The sequence below is a fragment of the Canis lupus genome, chromosome 3 (assembly GCF_011100685.1).
Source record: "Canis lupus familiaris isolate Mischka breed German Shepherd chromosome 3, alternate assembly UU_Cfam_GSD_1.0, whole genome shotgun sequence".
NCBI classification, from domain to species: domain Eukaryota; kingdom Metazoa; phylum Chordata; class Mammalia; order Carnivora; family Canidae; genus Canis; species Canis lupus.
Genome location: NC_049224.1, coordinates 20,924,010 through 20,941,584, shown reverse-complemented (window position 1 = coordinate 20,941,584; position 17,575 = coordinate 20,924,010).

Genomic DNA, 17,575 nt, shown 5'->3' with positions numbered 1-17,575 from the left:
ACATTTTCAGCCTTCCATCGTACTATTTATGGAAGACATATGATATACTGAGAATCTACCTGGGATGAGTACTTAAAATAGAAAGACCTTTAAGAAGAAATTTTAATAAAGGAGCCTTTTTTAGGATTACCATGTATTCTCTTTTTGTTAGCACAGTGCATTACATTTATAAATTTTTTATGGTGACTCTTGAACAAATCACAAATACTAGTTGGTATCATATGCAGTGTTTTTCCACTTCTAATTTTAAGTGAGACTGGTTAAAAAATTGGGTGTTACATTTTTTGTCAAGTTCTAGTATCAAAATTATATTAGCCTTATAAAATGTGTTGAGCAGATTTCCTCTTTTCTTTGCAGGTTGTGTATGAATTATCTATTTCTTTGAGTTTTGTGTAAATTGCCTATAAATCTGTCTGGGCCAGGCATCTTTGGAAGGGAATTTTTTGTCTTTCTGATTCAATTTCTGAAGTGGTAGTGATCAATTGGGTGATTTCTTATTGTATATATTTTAATCATTTATATTTTTTCTAGGAAAAGGTTCTTTTCATCTAAGTTTCAACTTCATCAATGTGAACTTTTTATTGTATTTTCTTATGATTTATAAAGTGTCTACTATATGTGTAATATGTTCCTTTTTTCATTTTGTATTTCATCTATTTGTGATATTCTGTTTTTGCCCTTGGTCATTCTTGCAAGAGGTTTGTCTATTATCAATACTTTCAAGAAGTAGTTTTGGGTTATCTATATCATTACCTTGTTCTTTAATTTTATTCCTTTCAGTTTTTTAAAGCTTTGTAGCCTCAAGTTCCTTAGAGATTATCTCAAAGCTTTGTTCTAGCTCTAAAATTCTACCATCCTATAAAAAGTTATCCTTTGTTTAGAAGCCAATGGAATGCTCACATAAACATGAAATAAAGTGGAATGTTAGTTATTAATTTAGTTACTCTAATTTTTATTTAGAAACTTTTTGTCCTGAGTAATCACAACCAGACCATTTCACAGGGCTACATGAAGTAGACTACAAAGTCTACATGAGTAGACTTTAGCTTTGGAGTAAATCTACTTGGAGAGACTCCTATTCTCCTATCCTGAGGATATGACCTTTTAGTGTCTTTTAAAAATTGTATCATTTTATTTTGACAGAGAGAGCTCAAAAAAATCTACAGAGTAGTATTCGAAATACATTGTGCTCATGATTAAATACAATTGCATTAATTGCTTAGAAAATGTTTGAAAATTTCACAATGCAACACACATGATTATAGGCTCATATAGAAGGTTGCTAATCTATTTAGGATTTTTTACTTTCTCCACTTTGTGAGTGAACCACTAACATAAAATTATCTCAAAATCAGGCAAAGCTAATGAAAAAGCACATCAGTATTCTAGTCTGCCTACTTTGATAGTATTTTCTTAGTAAAATCGAATTCATGCCTTTGGTATTTCAACATTAAGTGAAATTAAATTCTCAGTTAATAAATAGATACCCAAAAAGTCACAGTCTGAATTCTTATCTGTATGAAGAGTTGGTTTTTGTTTGCTTGTCTTGTGTGGTTGTTTAGTTGCCTGTTTGTAACCGAATATGCATGTCAGCTGTCATTCTTCCTTGTTAGCCTGGTAACATGATAAATCATTTGACCTAAACAAATTGCAATCAAAGCTATATATTGGAAATGTTTGAAATTCCATACAAATACACTTAAATAAAATCCAAAAAGAAAACAAGAACTTTATGAAGAAAATGTTTTAGCAAAATGATCAACTGTCTTGTGGAATATTGTAACCTTGACTGACAGCTATAACATTAGAATTTTGTCATCAGTTAGAGCCCCCTTATACTTTTAATAAAGCCTCTTAATTTATTTGCTTTAAAAATATAAGTAAATTTGAGAAGAAAATAATTATTTAAATTTTAATGCTATATACAAGTGATTGAACATGTAGAAAATAACTTTCTTTTAAATACAATTTGTACATTACTGAGATATGTTTTCATCATGATTATTTTTATTCCAATGTGATCAATTTTACATTTACTTCTTAACATGATTTCGAGAGCAATATTCTAGTTATTTCAAGGTCTGTAAATTGTTTAGTTCAGTATCTAGTTTCCAGATACTTGTATCAAAATATGTCTGAGCTTGCACCTATATTTTCACATTAAATTAGACCATTAAACCTAACTTCAAATACCCAACTCAGTGATTCTTTTTCTCTGAGACTATCCAAATTCCTTTGCCACCAATTTTGAAGTCTTCTGGTCACAGTGAGAAGAATTTTGCCTACCAACAGACTATTTTAATAAGTCACATAAAGTACCCTGGAGAGAATTTGATTTCACATAGAACAAAGTCTCAATAATGGTTGTTTCTTGATATCTCTGAAACAATAACTGATGTTTTAAAAGTAGTAATATCAAGATTTTGAGGGTTTTTACTTATAATTAACTTACAATACCTTTGTGCAACCTGAGAGGATTTTTACCTGGTGGCAGATTCGTACGACAGAAAAGAACAAGCTGGTAATACATTCAGATCCCATAACAGGTCTTGCAATTATATAAGGACTCTCTTGGAAAAGAGTTATCATTCTTTTATATGTACAATGCAATATTAGACTACCAGTATTTATATTTTATAAATCAAACATAGAATGTCTTCTCTCTTCCTGTTCTTCCTTTGAGAAATAAATGATAAATAACTTTCTCTAAGTACTGAGCCTCTCATGAGGCAATCTGTTAAAGGGCAGCCACAGTAACAACAACAACATTGCTTAGGAACACTTTCTTCTTTAAGTCAAAATTTATAGCTTTTTTTCTCTTTAAATTATCAGCAACAGAGAAGAATCTGCTTCTTCTGTTATTGTCCACCTAATATGCTAGTCTTTGATTACTGTATCACATTAATGTTCATTGAGGCTGACTGTAATATGCTAAACAATAGATGCAAGCATTAGAAGAGAAATACGAAGTAATAGAGGCGATGAATGTTTTAAAAATCAAAATACCCTTTTCATGTAAATGCCTTGGGGTGGGGGTAGAGAGAGAGAAAGAAAAGAATATTGCAATATCTACATGAAAAAGAATAAAGTGGAGCCTTATCTTACAAAATTTAATCAAATGGATCAAAAACCTTAACCTAAGACCCAAACTATCAAACTCTTGGAAGAAAACATAGGAATAACGCTTCAGGACATTGGATTTGGCAAAGATTTCTTGGATAGAATATCAAAAGCACCAAAAGGAAAAATTTAACACTATATCAAATTTAAAAACTTCATACATCAAAGGACACAATCAACCAATTGAAAAAGCAACCTATGGAATGGGAGAAAATATTTGCAATGTATACTTTAAATGATTGAGCTGTACACTTAGAAAAGATTAAGATGGTCAATTTTATGTTATATGGGGTTTTCCTTACCACAATTAAAAACTTTGAAGAGATTAAATAACTCATTCATTAGCCAATATAGATTTTGTCAAACTTTTCACTATTAAAAAGATGATTTGAAATGAATTAAAAAACACATCTTTACACATTTTTGAAAGAAAAAGAGTATAATTGCAAAGCGTTTACTAGAGGAAGTCAGTAACATACACAAAATCAAAGTTTGAAAAATCTGGCTATAGGCAATTGGGCAAACCAGAAATGTCCACTTTATCCTAAGATATTGTCTACTGTTATATTTGATTCCAGGATATTCAGGGCAAATTCACCATTGGTGGATAGCCTGATTAGCATTTTTGTCATTTTATGCTCCCTGTGTTTTTTTGTTTGTTTAAACAAATGTGCACCATGATGGTTCAAAATTAAGACAAATGCCATGAATATAAAAGCTGTAGTTTGTAATATACTACATCTAGAACCCAGAGGAGGTAAATTGGACAGAAGCTATAGTCATTCTAATTAAGCATTCAGGTAACACCATGACAAGTTGGTTTGCAGCGTGAAAACTGTACACTTAAGTTTCCTTATTTCTTAATGAGTAGAGGTCCCACATTGTCTCCAGTCTCTTCATTGTGTTTTGTGTGAGATCCATGGCAGAATGGGAGCTTTTTTGGACCTCCAACAATGGCAGTACACAGCTTTATCTCCCAAGTCCTTTATGTCAAAAGCATATACTGTCTTGGGCTTGTCTTTCTGGATGTGAAAGTTTATCATAAATTCATCCCAATGATCTTTAGCATAAAATCTTCTGAAAGCTCAATGACGAATTGCAGCTATGTCAGTAGCAATGATAACTGTTGCAATCTGGAAGTCAGACTCGTGGTGCCATTGCTTGCAAGGCATGTGCACAGGGCACGAGGCACAAACAGGGTCTCAAAGAGAGCCAGAGTGCCTGTGAGAGAAACACCCAATGCTCACCAACTCTGGGCCACTAAGGTGCAGGCCCCAGAGGCGGGTGGTAAGCATGTGTATGCTTCTGATGCTTTTAATATCTAGCTATCCATCTGTCTTTATATATGTATTCATCCATCTATGTATATATAATTTTCCTCCTTCCCTTTCTTCTACCATGCAATACCTGTGGGTGCTTACCATGGCCCCATGTTCTCAAATATTTTAATTCTCTAAGAACTTAAAGAATATCGAAAAAAGATTTATAAAGAATTTTTAGGAATTACCATAATATGATATTATGATGAGAGTATGAACAAATCTTGTGCTCTTTTACCTATCAGTAAAATACCCAAATCAAAAGCAACAGCCAATGTGACTCATCTTTTTCTCCAGTCTAAATGACAAAAGGTAGCTTCATTGCGATTCACTTACTCTCTTACTATTAACAACTATTGCATTTGCTGTTCTTCACACCAGTTGCTGTGTCAGGACAACTGCATATTTTGCACAGTGTTCTCTAGCAAATGTTTTGAAATTTACCCTCCGGAGACCATCTGCTGCTATAAATGGGCTTCAGTGGAGTTAATGAATATTTTATTACTCTCTTGCCTTTTTTTTTTTTTTTTGGTTTAAAATGGAAAACGTGGGTTAAGTGTGAAGTGTTAAATTAACAGAAACGTTTCATCGAACCATTCATTTTCTGAAAAAGTTTTGTTAAGTATATGTGTGTATTTCATGTAATCAGTTTACCAATGTGAATATATACCAGGAAAAACATGAGTGACTCAAATATGAAATGTTGAATACTTTCTAGGCATAATTTCTGGTACTACAAACACATCACTTTTGATTGACTTGAAATAAGGCAGTCATTGACTGGTTGAATGAATCTGATAGGTCATATGTTCTCTTGAAAGTCAAATGCCTTGAGAAAATTTTCTGCAGTAAGATTATTCACCACAAACCATTTTTTCTGTTGTCACTGTTTGATCATCTTTTGCTTTGTGGCCATGTAAAATGATGCTGAACCTCTCAAATTGTTCATTATTTACCTATCAGAGAATTACTGTGAGGTCTGGGTCAGATGTGGGGCTTTCACCTTCAAAATTCCTTCTTTCTAAAATAAAGAACTGTTAGTTAAACAGCATTATATAACCTCACATCTTTGCATTTCAGCAACTACATCTATGTTTTCTGTGGTTTTAAAAACAGAGGAGCTGAAATATCATGTGAGATTTGAGTACTTCATGTTGCTCTGGTCACAAGGTACAATGAAAAAAGATCTACTAAAGATCTACTATGTATCTGATAAAATGTTAAAATTTTTGAATGTATCATCTCATTTTATCCCCACAATTGCACTGATTTATGAGAACAGGTATCATCTACATTTTATAGTTGAGGAAGTTTGAGTTTGGAAAGGTCAAGCAATTTATCCAAGGGCACCCACTTTTAAGTTGCAGTTTGAATTGGTCTAATGCAAAAGCCTACATTTTCTGTTTTATCATGTGGACTCCAGGTTAATATTGATAGCTACTTATATCATGAATATAGTTATTTTTAAGTTCAAATTTTTAAAAATTGACTTTGCTTTTTAAAAAGAAAAGTAGATAGGAATAAAAACTTATGAGTGCATATTATGTGATAAAATGTTACGTAAGATACTTTCATGGGCAGCCCAGGTGGCTCAGTGGTTTAGCGCTGCCTGCAGCCCCGGGTGTGATCCTGGGGATCCAGGATCGAGTCCCGCACCGGGCTCCCTGCATGGAGCCTGCTTCTCCCTCTGCCTGTGTCTCTGCCTCTCTCTCTCTCTCTCTCTCTGTGTCTATGAATAGATAAAATCTTTTTTTAAAAAAGGTACTTTCAAATACATCCTTAAAATAAAAGTTAGATTATTTCTATAGTAAATATGATACAGTTGATATTATAAATTCTAGATTTCATTTCTAGTTAACATAATCCACACTTTAATTAATTAGGTGGATAATTTATTTTTTAACCTCAGATAAACATTATAGATCATACATGTTTTGCTTTTAAGTATCAAGTATTGAGCCACTTTTATTTTTCACTGGATTTATTTATTTACTTACCTAATATTCACTGAGTGCATATAATAGATCAAGTAGCCTTCCAGGTGCTAGAGTTGGAGATAGAAATATCTACCCCTGGGCAGCCCCGGTGGAGCAGCGGTTTGGTGCCGCCTGCAGCCTGGGGTGTGATCCTGGAGACCCGGGATCGAGTCCCACATCGGGCTCCCTGCATGGAGCCTGCTTCTCCCTCTGTCTGTATGTCTGCCTTTCTCTCTCTCTGTGTCTATGAATAAATAAATAAATAAAATCTTAAAAAAAAAAGAAATATCTACCCCTATAGAACTTATATTTTATGAATTTTATGTCTAGAACCAACTAATACACTACATGGAAAAATGTCCTATACTACAAATAGGACAAAATGCCTATTTGATAATGTTCATCTACCATTAGTTTGATTCAAGAAATCAGGGCCATCAAAACATCAAACTTAAATTGTATCTCCATCTGCCAATTGGTAAAACATTTTTTTTTAACCTCAAGAGAGTGAGTAGAAAAAGTACTCACCCTCTTACATTAATTCTTTATTTATTTCCACTCTTAATGACTTTTCTTTCTGTCCACATTTTCTTCCATCCGAATGCATAGCATGGAAAGTTTCAAAGTTGTTATGTGTGAGGAGTCTAGTTTCTATGGTTACAATGCTCTCGTATAGTAATATGATGTTCAGCATATATGTCCAGCCATTACAAGTTTCATTCAGTCCTTAAAATTTATCATTACCTGTATAAACCAGTTGGCTTCATTCTCTGATTACTTCTACAGTTTAAAGAGATAGAAAGTTTAGAAAATTAGGGGACATTCCCCACAAAGTACAAATATTTACCCATCCTAGGCAAAAGCAGACAGTTCAGACACAAAAAAGAGGGAAAAAGATAATTTCCAAGAAATCTATTTACATGCTCTTTCTTTAATCTAAACACAGAGGAGCATGAAAATAGAAAAACCATGGTTAGGTAGAAAGCTGACTATATTTAACCTTTGCTCTGGTGGGTAATTGACACAGAGAGACTTAGATCCCAAGACTTCTGGGTACAAGAGCTGGACCTTGTTCTTTTGACAAAGCCACTGCATCAAATAAAAGATTTTTTAAAAATATCCCTAGTAGTAGATGTACTTATAGGATTGGAAAGCTCAGCATTGCTGCATTTCCCTATCTCTGTGCATTAGAAGATGGAAATATGAACATCTTTTTATATAGAACTATAATTGGTGGATACTCTAAACTTTTAAAATCGAAACTTTGAACAACATGCTATTAGCTTATCAAATTTACATGGTTGAGCAGTTGACACAAATTATATTGTAAAGGGATACGGATGATGTTCATGGAATGACACGGAGCCATATCACTCAAGAGGAAATGATTACACCAGAACAGCCCCAGAGACAGTCTACCTAGTTACACTTTAACTAAAGACAATTATTAGACCAGACATCTATCCTTTCCTTCATTCACTGATTTATTGGGATTGCATAACTCATTAAGATCTAGGCACGAATATAGATGTTGGAGATATAGCATGAACAAAAATATGGAATCTCCTCCTTAGAACTCACATTTTAGTTATTTATTTATATTTTTGGCAGTAGTGGTAGAGACTCTTTGCTACCTATCTCATATCTACTCACCTCTTTTCTTTTTAAAGAAATCTCTACATTATTGAGGGTACCATTGTATTCAGAGAAAACAACATTTCCCACCTTCCCTTTAAAAGAGAGATGTCCAATAAAATGTCCACAAAGTCAATGGATAAGGCTTCCAGCAAAGTTCTTTAACTGAGAGATATATCCATGTACACTTTTTCCTTCTTCCTTCCTACTATACCAAACATGATTATGAGGGCTGGAGCTGAACAGTTATTTTGAAACCATGAGACAACTTGAACATAGAAACAATATTCTAAAAATGCTGATGAGAAAAATGAAAGGAGTCTAATTTCTAGTGAAATCTCACAGAAGTTCAGGAAAGCCTGCCTCTGAATGTCTTCCATCTGAAAAATAAAGTCATGTAGTCATCTTAAATTATTATTTGAGTTTTTAAAAATATGCCATTCTAATCTTGACATATACCCAAATGTATACATATATTTGTGACATCAATTCTAACACAAACATGAATTTATACACATACTGAAATGTTATTCCAAATGTAGACTTGGTTATTTTCAATGAAAACTTCCACATACCTCTTCCATTTCAGCTTCACAAAGCTTTCTGATGAAAGATTGCTTTGGGGTGCTTTAAGGAAAATGCCTAACTAGAAAAAGTGGATGGCCACTGAAAGCAGTTTTTATTATTCAGAAGGAACAAACTAGCTAAGAAGAACCCCTTACCCAATGAAGTTCCAGATAAGCTACTCAGTACTATGTGGTATCTTCTACATTTGCTCTGATTTCAGTTTTACCATTTTCTAAATTCTTATATCATATCTCCTATGTCATAAAGTTCATTGTTTAATTAACCATCTTCAGTAATTTTCTTTATGAGTGTCTTCTGTCTTCAGTACAATTACCCTTGCATATAAGAACGCTACCTCTTCATGTTATCTCAGTCACCGGGCTCAGACTAGGACAGGATATTCAGTTATTAATGAGGTGATTGTATGACTCAGGGATCCTTATTTAAGGAATAAAATATGCTATTTTGATTTTATTGGAATATTTAAAGTTTGTTTTTTAAAAATGTGTTTTTATGAGCACTTACAAGATAAATGTTTTCTAATAATGCATTAAAGTTTTATCTTTTGTTGTAATCCACAAGAGAATTTTTAGAAGAATGTCTTTAGAGGAGATCTCAGTGAAAAGTTTAGGGATACTAGTCAACACGGGGTTCTATTTTTCTTTGATTCAGCAGATCTTCCTTGAGGACCTTCCACCTAACAAGCATTAATCTAAGCTAGAGGGGTGGGGTGAGATGGGTGAGATGGGTGGGATGGCAGTAAGACAAAAAGCTGCACCACAAAGAACTATTCTAACTGGGAAAGCAGACTACAAACAAGAATGCAAATGTATAATTCTAGATATTGAGAATAAAAAGTTCTAGAAAGAAATTAAAGCAGAATTGAAGGAGAGAGAATGATAGGCATGAGGACTATTTTCCATGTGGAGGTAGCAAAGCCAGCAAAACAAAGCTCTCGAAAAATAGATTCCAGAGCTTGAGGTACTGACGCTCTGGGTGTACTTCAGAAAAGCTAATGTGTCTGGATGGCTGTGAGTGAAGCATAGTGCTAGGGGCAGAACACCCAAGTGGAGGCAAAGAACAGATTGTTCAGGACTTAGGGGGTAAAAGTGAGAATTTACATGGTACTCCAAGGGTAATGGAAAAAACTTGACTAGCAAGTTTTAACCAGGGCAATACATCATCAGATTCACATATTAAATTGTTCTTCTGGCTACAAGGGAAAGAATAGAGCATTTGGGGAGCCTAAAAAAAAAAAAAAGGAAATATATAGGAAATCTAGAGACCAGGTGAGAGATAACAAAGGTAGTTCAAATGAGAAAGGATGTAGAGTGGACTCTACTTTGACTTTGAGAAGTCAAAATGGGCCATTTCAGAAGATATTCAGCAGCTAGATTTGAGAGGACTTTCTGATATAGGTGGTGTGGTGGCAGTGTTTTGTTTAGAGTCAATATATAGGGCTGATGAAATCCAGACTGACAACATTAACACACCGAGGTACTGAAAAAATGTTCTCATTTCATCCAGAGAAAACACAGCTTTGCTTAAAAGAGTTTGCCTTTCAAATGAATGAACTGTCAGTGGATAAAGGGAGACCTAAATACTTTATAAAGAATTCTTATTGGTGGCTAATAATTCTTAAAGTTGCTAATCAAGAGATAGGAAAATAAAGAATGATAATTTTTATGATGATCATTATTTTGTGAAGAGTGTAAATGATCTGGATTCTAAATTACTTATGTTGAATGTTCCTGATTTATTTTGCCTCAGACCTTCACTTCATCTTCTGGCAACTGGCAATTTTAATTATAGTAAGAAAAATAAAAAAAAATTGACAACTTAAAAATTTATAAAACCAGATTGGTTAAGTTGAAAGCACTCAATAGGATGCTAGTTATACTACATTTTTGAGTTACTGGGTACCATCAGAAACGTAGACATTCAGAGGAAGGAGCACATATCAGAAAATTGACAGCTTTGTGGATGGCTTGAAAGGCAGGAGTAAGATATATTTTAAAAAATACCAGAGAAAAAGATTGAAGCTTCCCAAATGTAGAGAACTCAGTGATTAAGCATGTTGTCAATAGATTCTGACAGTAGGCATGCAATGACACTTTGGGTATTTCACACACTGGCACAATTGCACCAGACAGGTAAACACATATCCACTCATTTGCTCACTGAGTTTGATGAGTTACTCTGGTTCCCGTATAGTCAACACTATTAGGATTTAATGGTATTCATTGTCGATTCTACTGGGAACATCTATCTGGAATATGGCTGATTTGTGATCAATCACAGCGAAAGGTAAATCCGCTGGTGATAGGTAGGCAGGTAGGTAGGTAGACAGGCACTGAAGCAATTGTGGCTAGATCACTGTACCATAAGAGGGTGAAAATATTTAATATGCCCTCGTGTAAAATTCATGAGCTGTTTTTTTTACATGATAACTCTTACTTAGACATTCTTTGCAACTTTAGAAATTAAAAACTAAAAAGGAACTGTTGAACAAAATAACTTTGCAGAAATCATTTTGGAAGCACACAAATTGTAACACTCAATTCTTATTAAAAGTCTCAAAAGTCTCAATGTGGAAAACTAAAAATGATTCACGATCAAATGATATCAACAATAACAGTTTTTGCCAAGATAAAGCCTGACCTTTCTAACTTAAGCTAGGTTATCAGGTTCAGTTCACTAGGGAGAATAATGGCACTTACAGCCTGGAACCAGTAGTTACCAATTAGGGACTGTGCATTATAATAACTTCATTTAGCATTCTAACAACTTTAAGATGGATTTTTATGTCCATTTCATAAGATAAAGAAATAGAGATTCAAAAAGATAAATATTAAAAAATAAATTTAATATTAAAATAAAAATAATAAAATAGAAAATAAAATAGAAATAATAAAAATAATAAAAATAAAAATAATATTGAAAAGTAAAGTAGTAACTGGTGGATCTCTGATTCAAAATCACCCTTTTCATGGTATTTACATCTTTCTTTCAGTAAGTCTTTTCTTTAGCAGTAGAGAATCTTCATTTGATTGAAAGAAATGGTTAGAAGGTAAATTTCAGCTCATAAAAAAGAAGTACCTTCGATCTATTTAACTACTCTTTAAGCAAGACAGATTTTCTCAGGAGATATTGAGATCTCTGGCAACTGTAAGACTATATGAGTCTACTACTATGTTCTATAATCATGATGAAATAAATTAGGAGTGGGATTTTATCACACAACTCAATTTATTATAGAAAGGAAGTCAAGTAGGTATATATCACTGCGAACAGCACCTAGGGAAGGTAAAGAAAGATGAGCCTGTAACCCCTGTGCAAGGACACTGGACTGATACAGTTCATCTTTTGTTGCCTTGCAGGGTAGTAAGGGATGAGACCAGAGTTGGATTGTGAATACCATCCACAGGGAGCTACATATGAGTTGGCTGATGTGTTGCTCAGATGAACCAGTAAAGAAAATGAACCAGATGATCCCACAAGTGCTACCTTTATCTTTTACAAGTTTTGAAATGAGATGATATTTACTTTATATCTTCACCAAAGCACACTCTATCTTCTAGTAGAAACTGAACCAAAATTATTGGTCTGCCTACTGGCTCAAATTACTCTAGATTGAGTCCAATACAAATATATTTAAGAGAAAGAAAAACGCTACCCTAATCTAACCAAAAATGTTCTTATACATAGATACTTCTCATTTAGCTGATGCATTAGAACTACACCCGCCGTGAGAACTTGCACTTCTTTCTCTAATTTGTTTCCATATTGATTTCACTAATAGCTCTGATGAATTAATTCTAACTTTTATATTTGTACAAAAATAGAAGCTATGGTTCTGCCATGAAATAATATCTACTTAAATTTCGAGCACTGTGGCTACTGATAATGATGAGAAAATTAGCAGAAAGCTGAAAGATTTCCCAAGATGCTTTGAAATATATTTGCCTCTACCCTCCAACCTCTTCTAATGAATTGTGCTTTATATCTTCATTATCAATGCATATTATCTGATTTGAATATTAAAATACTAGTATTTACATAAGAAATATAAACTACATTTACTACAAACATTGGCAAGGATGTGCAATGCACTAGTACTCTCTTATACTGCTTGTTGAAATATAAAATGGTTCAACCACTTTGGTAAATAGTTTGGGAGTTTCTTACGATTTTAAATACATAGCTATCAAATGATCCATTCATTCCACCCTAAGTTTGTACTCATGGTGTAAACATATCCCTCCATCAAAGATGTATATGCAGATATTCATAGCAGCCTTATTTGTTAAATCCCCAAACTGGAAATAACACAAATATCCATCCACAAGTGAACAGACAAGCAAATGTGGTATACCCATATGATAAAATATTATTCAGCAATAAAAAGGAATGAATTATTGTTGTGTTCTACAGTGTGGATGAATCCCAAAAGTATGCTTAGTGAAAGGAGTACATATTGTTTCATTCTATTTATATAAAATGCTAAAAAAATATGCAAACTAATCTGTGGTGGCAGAAAGCAGATCAGTGGTTTCCTGGGGAACCAGGTAGGCAAAGGACAAATTACCAAGTAGCCAAGGAAATTTTGAGGAGTGAGGTATGTGTTTATGATCTTGGTTTTGTTGCTATTTTAATGGATGAATATGTTTTTCAAAACTTATATTCTATACTTCCGATATGTGCAATTTATGTCAATTATAACTTAAAGTTACTAAAAAAGGTACAATACATAATAGAGTCGCTTGTTTTGGAAGAAAAATATTTATACTTAAGCCAAGGCTCATGGTGATATTCAAGAAGTCTTCTTTGCATTTAGTTAATACATTAAAAAGAAAGACCATTTTTTAAAAAAAAATGATGCAAAATACTAAACAATAGGTAGTCACTCTGAAAATATCCTCTTGTCTATACCCAATGCCCATTTTTAATTATAGAATTCATATAATAGCTTCAAGGAGCTGATGTTAGTTAGAGACCTACAAATGAAAACATCCCATATGCAAAAGCTTTACCTCTGTTCACTTTGGATGTTGTATTTGGTCCACAGTCAACTTCATTTTCGTTTCACATTCATTAAAAGGCAAAATGGACTTTTACAATGAAAACTAACCTCCTTTCTAATGAAATTGGAATCTGTTACTCTCTGTCATTGCCATTTACAATGAATTGTTACCTAAGCCCCAATCGTGCAACATATAGTGATAATAATAGTCACTTGGGACTGTACTCACCTTCAGGAATAATGTAATTGTTGTCTAGAAAACCTCTTCATTTAATGCTCCTCAGCCATGCTGTGCTTCAGTGAGGACACTTTTTTATTCAGTACTAATACACCTCTTTCCTGGTAGTAGCCTCAATTCTATCCTATATCTTTCTCTTTAATGATGAAAAAAGCCCCTCTTTTATTTGTTTGTACTACTAATGCTCTTTATCATCTAAGTATTGCAGTATGTCATCCAAGTTCATTTTCATCCGACGCAGTAATACTTGGTATTAGAATATATTGTGAAAGAAGCCACAGTACGTAGGCTAGTATTTAGCTGTAGTTCTCCTTTGTGTGTAAGAATCTCCTTGGTTCCCAGCATTTACTATTCTCAGACAGAAACTCGGTAGGGAGTTTCAAGTCTTCTAATACCTTGATATCCCACTGAGAAGCTGTGTGATACAGGTAGGATTAAATATCCAAATCCTCTCTGTAGAAAGTTTCTTTTTCCGGTATTAAAAAAGGTCAATTGATAACTATTAAGAACTCTGGCCGCCCCCAGGGACCTCCCCATTTAGTAACTTATTCAGGAGACGTGGAATGTAGCCTACCTAAAGGTTGAAGGCATGAATTTAAGGGCAGGGCCAGCTTCATGGGCACTGAGGACCTGCCAGTCACACAGTGTCCTGCGCGTAGAGGGTCCTGTGTTTGGTTTAATGCTCTTCCATTGCCCCTTGAAGCACAATAATTTTTTAACAGGGGGCCCCACATTTTGTCTTCCATCAGGTGCTCACAAATTGGGTAGCCAATCCTACTAACCAGATAGACCATTTATAAATTGTATGCCCTTCTGAGAATCTGTTTCCTCATCCAAAAAGTGAAGGTAGCTATTGCACCTACCTCCCAGGATTGTTTTCAGGGGTATATGAGAAATACTTAAGTTTCATGTCTTGTACATAATATATACTGAATAAATACGATTACCTTTGTTGTTATAAAGTCATTTCATTCACTACCATCTCCTGTTTGAAGTTATTTTACATTGTTTATATATATAGGCATGTTAACTTTTAAAATATACATGTATATATTATATATATAATTTAAACTGGATCACATATATCAATGGCTTATGTGACATTCTCCTAGATTTCCTCAGGAGAATTAGGACTAACACACTGAATTTTACTGCACCCTATACTTCAGAACAACTAATGATAAAGATGTTAATGTTCCCCTAAACTTGACTAAACTTTAGACAGGCTTCTTCTTGACTCCAGGCTTCTGAGCTCCCTTCTCTTAGAACATTAATTTAGCAAACTTGAAATGGTAAGTTATTTTTTTGCCTCTTGGAGATATAAATCTCTCAGACTTTTGCCAATTTTACAATCCAGTAATATCCTTTCTGAAGGACCATCACATTGAAATGTAAACATCAAGGGATATAGTACCTCTATCTCCTAATCTTGGTGAGAAGGTGGGAACCTAATTTAAATAAGCAACAATTAAGAAGTGCAGATAATCTACTCACATTGACCACCTTTCCCCTATCATCCCTCAGCAATTGTTTTCCCTGGCTTACCCCAGCACTTAAAAACCCTCTGCTTTTTGTTTCAGTGGAGTTGAGGTCAGTCTCTCTCCCCTATTGCAATAGCCTTAAAGAACTTCTTCTATGCCTGTTTAATTCTATCTAGTGCAATTTTTCTCTGACCCTGAGGACCCTCTTAAGGATTTACTACTACTTCCAAGTGTGTCCAAGAAAGCAAGCAATGTGGATTCAGATCCTAGCCATGCCATTTATTATCTAAGGTATGCTTGGGCAAGTATCTTAACCCCTCTGAATCCTGGTTTCATCATTTATATGTTATAAGACTAATAGTGGCTATCTTACAGAGCTTTTGTGTGAAATAAATGAGATGGCCACTTATAATTCTTAGCCGATTTAAGCTTGGCTAAATAAATATTAGCTATAAACAAATATCTCAATAAACTCTAGCTATTAATATTAGTTACAGGATAAAAAATTACAGATATCATTGGGTCTCAGGTGATAAACTAGGCCTTTGTCATCTCTTGTTATGACTGCTGGAAGTTTTTGATTTCCTTTTCAAATCTACAGTCTTGCCCACCTCCTCAATCCTCAACACAGAAACATTCTAAAATGCAGCTTCTATTATTTTTCCCATTTGTATTACCCTTCAATTTTTTCTCATTGTGAGGATAAAGTTCAGATACATGATGACAAAGTTCAGATGGCATTCAAAGAACACCTAGATCAAGCCCTAGCCAACTCTGCAGCCTCCTGTCTTGTGACCTCTCACCCACATCTCTGTCTACATGCATCCCTTCATTATTCAAGACTTCTGTAGGGTCCTGGCAGCAATGCCATATTGATTCTGTGACCCCCCTCTACTTTCTGTGCTGGGAAACCCTTTCCTATCTTCCATGATTTAATGTAGTCATTAAGACTTCTCAAGTGCCAACTCCCCTGTGAAGTCTTTATGTTTGTTTGTTTTTGTACTGATTTCATTTATATTTTGATTAAAATATAACCTAAGTTTATCATAGAAAATTCAAAGGCAATGTGGAAATCATTTACTTAACATGTGTTCCCTTTATCAAACCCTTTCAGAAAGGTAACCATTGTGAAGAGTTTGCTTTTCTTTTGACTTCATTGCATTTAGAAACATACACAAAAACACACTCGATATATGTTTTTTAAACAAAAGTATGATTATACTGAACATACAATTCTGGAACCTGCTCCTTTTTAAAAACACTATTTCATGAGTGATCTCATTTTACTTCCACAAGGACCCTATGAAATAGGAGGCAATATTGTCTCCCATTTTCCAGCTGAGGAAACAAGTTAACGCTATGGCTTAAGTTCATATGGATAGTAATGGGTAGAGATGGATACAAAACAACACAGGCAGAGATGAATGACTGACTCCAGAGAGAATGGGAGGTACCCATCAGAGAAAGGCTCAAATTTAATATCTTGGCAGAAGAGTGTGAAGCCTAAGGAAGCTGCTGGAGGCAACAAAGAAGGACAAGGAATGTTCAAATCTTAAACCTCCCTTATCAGAGAAGGTGGTAGAGCCAGGAAAGGCTGAGTTCAGTTTCCTAAAGCTGACATCTGTTGTCTGGGTTTATGGGACGATACGTGTTTGCTTCTTGGTTTAGGAAACTGGAAGAAGTGGAAGGGAAAGTATGGCTACCCTGTCTCACTTGGTAGGTGGACACTGTCCTAATTTGTACTTTTCCCATGACATGGGATTCTCAGTGTTAGAAATAAAGCACAAAACAAGAATGAACTAGTCACCTTGCCTGAAAATAACCTTTTGAAAAACTTCTATATTTCCATCTCCATGTCTTAGATCTATTTTAATCCCACTCAGGCTTGAAGGTCCACCTCAAATGTCACATTTTTCCATGTCATTGTCATTTTCTCTTGAATCACATGTGTGTCTCTCCTCTATTAATTTTTTACTGGTGTTATATACAGATGCAATTTTATTTTTTTACATATAAAAATTCCTATTCTAATAATAATCTCAATTATTTAATAATAATTATCCCAATAATGCATATTGAATAACCTGTCTTTTCCCACTGACCTAATCTCCTACCTCTCTCATTTAAACTCATTAGTAAGAAGTCATTATCCTAGGCATTTTGAATCACCACGACCACCACCAAATTCTATGCATCCTGCTTGCTGGGTGCTTAAT